At 44.6% G+C, this 7,034-nt stretch overlaps 1 long non-coding RNA gene across 1 annotated transcript; it reads left to right on the top strand.

Annotated features, from left to right (window-relative positions):
- The first annotated feature begins 394 nt into the window (after window positions 1-394).
- LOC132332099 (uncharacterized) lies at window positions 395-6,477 on the top strand. Its single transcript, XR_009487794.1, has 2 exons — window positions 395-924; window positions 4,356-6,477. It is a non-coding gene; the product is annotated as an uncharacterized LOC132332099 (long non-coding RNA).
- Window positions 6,478-7,034: the final 557 nt, after the last annotated feature.

Raw genomic sequence — 7,034 nt, forward strand, 5'->3', positions numbered from 1 at the left:
TCTGTGTTTGACTGACAGAAGTTCACATCCAAAGGGGAACTCTCCTAGGATGCAGACATTGTATTGGTTCAGAGTCGGGGGGCACACAGATAGACCAATGAGCTGTTTCGACCCGGGAGTTTTGAACGGACTATGAAAGAAAGCTCCAGACAATAAGCAGGGCAGTTTTTCTGAGGAAACATGAGTGGTCTGTCTTATGTTATGTCTCAGACATTGGAACTCTAATGTATCAAGAATTCTTGATATTTTGTGAAATCAGGAGGAACATCAATAGGACATTCACATATGACTTCTGGAGGGCAGACTTTGGCCTATTTAGGAGACTTATTCAGAGATTTCCTTGGGAAGCAGCCCTTAAAAAAAAAGGGGTCCATGAAAGGTGGGTGTGTGTTGAGAGTCTTTTGCAGGACAATGGACATATGCAACATATGCACAATCCAGCCTTCATAGAGACTGAGTAAGGTCGCCATGTCCTTGAAGGACACGAAAGGAGAAGAACACGCTCAGAAGCAGACACTTCAGGATGCAAAGGCAGACAAGAAAACCGCAGCGAGACGCATGAAGAGGGAAAACTAACTAAAATTAACTGAAATATTAAAATGCGTGCGTAAAAAGGATTTAACCAATCATGTATCAGCTTGAGGCGTGAACAATAGAGAATAGTATAAAAATGGCTTGCTTTTTGTAATAAATTGGCTTCACTTGATCATACTGATCATGGCGCGATGTCCCCTTACTGATCCTCCGCACATTTTGGTGCCCGAACGAGGGACCCGGAGACGGCTATTTCACTGTGGTGAGAGGTACAGTGACAGCCTTCGGGAGGTGGAGAAGCCGGTCGAAAGTATCCTCACTGCCCCGGCAAGAAGAAAAGGTGAATAAAGGAGCTCCAAATTGAAGAAGAAGTGATCTCGCCCTGATCAGGTGAGCGGCTGGGGAGGAATGGGGTTGGACCATGACAGAGATGGGGTTCAGAAACACCTCCAACATATCCTCTTTGAGAGAGGGCAGAAATATGATGCTTCGACTCTGAAGGGACTTATTTACTGGGCATGGGAACAAAACCTCATACCAGGAGCGCAGGTCGCTTTTGAGGTATCGACCTGGGAAGCCGTGGGCAGTGTGTTGTGGGACTGTATTGCTTCGGGAGGACGTGAGGCTAAAGAGACATCTAAATATGCTACCCTGTGGGAAAACATTGTAGAGGTATTACAGGCAATGAAGGCGGAAAAGAAAGCAGCTGCAGCAGCTTGCGTTGCTTTTTCCCCAAGCCCCGACCCTGAGCCACAGGCATTTCCTGCTAGCAAGTTATTTCCTACTACATTAGACGTTCCTTCGTGCTGCCCAGGACCCTCTAGCCCAGTTCCACTAACTAAAGAGGAACTCAAAATCTCAGGACCCTCAGATGAGAAAGAGTCAGGAAGCAGCCTCCCTCGGAGGCTCCAGCTGCCAGCCCGAGAATAAACGTACTCAGGAAAAGGGGGCAGCTGGTGGTGAAGTTTAAGAAATAATGTATTCATCACCTGAAGATGAGGCTAAAGAAGAAAAGACAGATTGACAATCTGCCTAGGTTGAAGAGGAATTAAAAGCTTTGGTAGAAAATTTGCAGAAGTTTGTAATTCAACAAAGTGATCTAGTTGCTCCCCAAAAGGACTATTCTTTTGAAAGGAGGGAGCTGCCAGCTATTTTGAGCTCTGAGAGGGCTCTCGAGGAGCAGAGGGGGAGGCAGATACCCCCCTCGACCACGGAAGTTTGGGAGTTAGAGCTAGATCCCAAAATAGAAACAGCACAAAAAAGAAAGTGGAAAGGTGTTATTACTGAAGCAATAATTGAGGGGACATTCTCCCCTAGTACTATAGAAGCTTCCCCTGTGGTCACCCAAGCTGCAGGGCGAGGATGGGAGCCATTTGATTGGAAGATATTAGAAAAATTGAAAAGCGCCGTTATACAATATGGCTTGAAAGCTCAATTATTGCAATTCATTTTTACAGCAGATACCTTTATTCCCGCTGATGTTCAAACTTTGGTTAGATTTATTATGCCCCCTCATCAGCAGATTCAGTTTTATAAGAATTGGGAAGGCACATGTAAAAAAGAGGAAGCAAGACCTCAGGCTCAGGGGGACCCATTGTTTGGAATTACAGCACGACAGCTATTAGGAGAAGGTCCCTGGTCCACAGCAACTGCCCAAGCCCAAAGTATCAATGAAGTTTTGCATTTAAGCCAACAACTTGCACACTTCAATCCTTGCATTGCCTGATGGGCTGCATGTTCAGGCTTTTACGCAGATATGTCAAGGGGGAAATGAGGACTTTGATAAATTCGTAGACCACTTGCATAGGGCTATTTATGATCACCCCGATTTGGATCCGGAAACAAAGCAGAAGCTGTTTAAGATGCTTGCCTTTGATAATGCTAACGATAAGACTCGGCGGATTTTAGGCACGTTGCAAAAGGGAGCAGAAGTTGTTGATTTGCTAGAATTAATGACTAGAACCACAGAGAGACCAAAGGCTGCCTATGTGGCTGCTGCAGTACAAGGCGCTGTAAAGCCACTACTTTCAAAATCAGAAAAGAAGGCAGAAGGGAAAAACGTCAAATGTTTTGGGTGTGGGAAGGTCGGACATGTACAGAGTCAATGTTGATCTGTGCCAATAAGGAAATTTTGCTCCATCTGCAAGAAGGATAATCACCACCCAAGAGACTGTAGGTTCCAGGGAAACGGACCACGGACAGCGGCCCCACGCACAAAGACACAAGCTCAGGGAGCTGCATGGGTGGCTCAGCCCCCTCTGGAGGACTTTACTCACTCCAATCCGCAACTCCTGGAAGCGCCGGAATGGACGTGGAAACCGCAGTAGACATTACCATCGCTGACTCTGCAGTACATCTGGTAGAGACTAATGTAAAGGGACCTCTGGGGGGTGGGCTTAGTGCTTTTCTGTTAGGAAGATCATCTGCTAGCAAAAGGGGACTGGATGTAATTCCTGGGGTTATTGATGCAGACTATCAAGGGGTTATCAAAATTATGGCTAGGACATTTTTTCCTCCTGTATCTATCCCTAAAGGATCACAAATTGCTCAACTTGTTCCTTTTAAGTCTTGTGTTCCCTGTAAAGGATTGAAGGAGTGGGGAACAGGCGGTTTTGATTCCACAGGTAACCCAGAAGTGTTTTGGGCAATGGACATTACAAGAGGTAAACCAGATAAACTGGTAACCCTGATAAGTCCCAATGGTAATTCTATCACCAAGAAACTGACAATTGATACTGGAGCAGATGTAACAATCATTTCAAGCACTATATGGCCCAAAAATTGGCCAGTGGTTAATCCTGTTTTGGGAATTGCAGGGATTGGTGGACCCAAGCCATTAAATTAAGCAGGGAGGTAACTACCTTTCCCAGATGGAGTGAACGTAACAACAAGACCCTATGTCATGCAGACTCCCGGAAATTTGCTAGGTTTAATAGGCGGGGATATGTTAAGACAACAGAAGGGCACAATTGTTACACAGCCTTTTTAAGAGTGGCCACTGAGGGGCAGCCAATCCTCAAAATTAGCCGGACTACCAATACCCCTATATGGATTGATCAGTGGCTGCTGTCAAAGGAAAAGCTGCTCAAGGTTCAAGAGTTGGTTCAAGAACAACTTGAGGCTGGTCATATAAGACCATCAGCTAGCCCATGGAACAAGCCTATTTCTACAATTCCAAAAAAGAGTGGGGAATGGAGGTTGTTGCACGATCTTAGAGCAGTCAACGCAGTAATGCAGAGTATGGGAGCATTACAACCTGGACTCCCATCCCCTGTTTTGTTACCTGAGTCCTGGGATTTACTGATTATTGATCTCAAAGACTGTTTCTTCACTATTTCACTACACCCTGAAGACATCAGTCATTTTGCTTTCTCAATCCCTCCATCAACAAAGAAAACCCTACAAGAGATATGAGTGGAAATTTTTGCCACAAAGGATGCGTAACTCACCCACTATGTGCCAGGTTTACGTAGCCTGGGCATTAGAGCCAGTCGGGCAGCAATTTCCTAACTGTGTCATATATCATTACATGGATGATATCTTGGTGGCAGGACAGCAATTGGACTTTGAAAATGTTTTAGCAAGCATGACAACTATTCTAGAACAGAGAGGGTTGAGAATTGCCCCTAAAAAAGTACAGCGTTCAGCTCCATGGAAGTATCTTGGGTGGCACATTGATCAAGCTGTAGTGAAACCTCAGAAGATTACCATTACTACCGAGATAAAAAACTGTACATGATGTTCAAAAATTAGTAGGAGATATACAATGGATTAGAACTATTTGTGGAATAACTAATGAAGAACTTGAACCATTAATACAGCTGCTAGGTACCTCATCCCGGGCAGACGAGCGCCGATCACTGGACAGGACGCAACAACAGGCCTTGGAACATATAGCCTCAAAGGTTGCCACAGCACATGCACATCACCTGATGGCAGGTGTCCCCGTTCAACTGATGATCATCAAACGCAGCAAGGAGGGTGACCAGTATGCCAAACATCCTTTTGCATTAATTTGTCAATGGACGGAGACTCGGGCTAATCCTTTAACCATTCTGGAGTGGGTATTTTTACCTGTGCGACAGCCTAGAACCATTACCACTCACCTAGAACTATTTGCTCAATTAATCGTGAAAGGCAGAGGGAGGATACTAGAAATTTGGGGACAGGAACCGTACGCAATTGCAGTACCTCTAGCCAATGGGTATTTAGAATGAGGAATTAGGCATTCTGTTCCTTTACAAACAGCCCTTACTGATTACGGTGGAAAAGTTCACAATACCTATCTGTGGCATCGTGTGTTGTCCTTGTTAGAGCAGCAGCGGCTGGAGGACAGACCATGGAGATACGAGTCTCCAGTACTAGGACTAACAATTTTTACAGACGCAGGCAAACGGTCTAAAAGGGCTGCTTGTACGTGGCAGCAAAAGGGTTCATGGAATCAGTATATAATTCCTGGGGAGATAGGAGATACATTGCAAACCTTGGAGTTGAAGGCAGTAATTTGGGCCTTTGAGAATTGGAACCATCAGGTTGTTAACATTGTTTCTGATTCACTTCAGGTGGTTGGCTGTGTACAACGCCTCAAAAGGGCAGTAGTTAAGGAAGTTAATAACAAACATTTGTATTCACTTTTAAGCCGACTACTGAGAAATCTGAACCGACGCCAACAGGAGTATTTCATTACTCACGTTCGCAGTCATCAAAATCTCCCTGGTCTGTCTGAAGGTAATGCTCAAGCTGATCGGTTGGTAGCTGCTGTCTGGCCAATGCCAACCTCTGATAAATTTCAACAAGCAAAAAATTCTCATGCTTTTTTACATCAATCTGCAAAGATGTTGGCTAAACAATTTGGTATCCCTCTTACTGATGCCACTGGCATTGTATGATCCTCTCCAGATTGTCAAAGGGATGGCATTGGCTTAGGCACTGGTGTTAACCCAAGAGGTACCCAACCTTTGCAATTATGGCAAATGGATGTAACACACGAAGCAGAATTTGGCCAGAAGAAGTTTGTACATGTTTGCATTGATACTCTTGTGTTATATGGGCTACCCCTTCAACAGGTGAGACAGCACGTCACGTTGAGAAACATTTGAACAATTGCTTTGCAGTGTTGGGAGTCCCTTTAGCCATCAAGATGGATAATGGCCCTGCTTATTGATCTTTAAAGTTTCAATGTTTCTGTAATTTATGCGGTATTCAACATGATACCGGTATTCCACACAACTCTACAGGTCAGGGAATTATTGAGCGAGCCCATCAGCCGTTCGAGGGCATGCTGCAAAAATAAAAAGGGGGAATGGTAGGGGTATCCCCGGAAGAATAGACAGCTAAGGCTATCTTTGTGCTTAATTATCTCAGAACAACAGGAGATAGGGATGAACCTCTTCCCATTCTTGTGCATCATGCCCTCATGCATAGGCCAAGTGAGGAATTACCTGACAGTATTCAAGTCATGTTTAAAAGCCCGGAAACCGGGATGTGGGAAGGGCCAGCAGCAATGAAATTAATGGGAAGAGGTTACATGCGCTTACTTACAGATAAAGGAATTCGCTGGTTCCGGCCAAGTAGGTGAAACCTCACCTAAAGTCACACCTGCCAGCTCTGTCCAGAAGCAGAACGTCGGCGACAGCACCAACTCCAGACGCAGCTGAACCTGATGCTCCAGCACCTGAGGGTTGAACAATGGCTGAACTTTTTTTCCACAGCTATTAACAGATGTGGGCCAACTAGCTGGATCTGGGGTTACAGTAACCAGTAACGACAGCCTACCACCATTTCCAATACGGGTCTTAAATCAAATTGAATGAGCTTCTTCTGTTCATGGCTATTTTTGCAAACCATGGATCAGGGTCCAGTGTGTTAAGTGCAAACTGAAGTGAAGGCGATAAGTCCGTCAGGAAAAAAAATCTTTTTATACCTCACAGGAAAAAGCAAAAATTTAGCTCTATTAATTTAGATTTAATAGATGTTTTAGTGTACTTAATATGCCTACTTTTCAGCGCACGTTAGGAATATTTTTAGGGCCTAGTCATAGAAGAAGACCTCCCCCTGAACCCCTTAGAGGGATATTTTTAGAACGTTGGAATTCTAGCCAGGATTTAGCCCTCACTGAAACACGGGATCAGCAAAGTTTGCTTTGGATTCAATTACAATTGGCAAAACAGGCAATAGCAAATCAAATTGTATTGCAAAGTCAGATTACAGCTGCAGAGTGTAGGAGAGGAACAGCAGTGCCACAACAGCATCACGTTTCTGACAGTCAGTGGGACGACGCCAAAGAATATTGGCTAAAGCGTAGACGTGATCGGCAAAGCTGGCGACAATGGCAATTGTCCCGCAACTAATATTGATGATAATCATTACAGTAATAGGAAAAACGCAGGGCTTGCATAACACTGATCAGCGAACAAACATGTGGGTTACATGGGCTAATCAAACAGGGCAAGAATCAATTTGCTTATCATTGGCTACACCTTCTGATCCTTTTTGTACTT

This window comes from Haemorhous mexicanus, chromosome 11, assembly GCF_027477595.1.
Source record: "Haemorhous mexicanus isolate bHaeMex1 chromosome 11, bHaeMex1.pri, whole genome shotgun sequence".
In the NCBI taxonomy this organism is placed as follows: Eukaryota; Metazoa; Chordata; class Aves; order Passeriformes; family Fringillidae; genus Haemorhous; species Haemorhous mexicanus.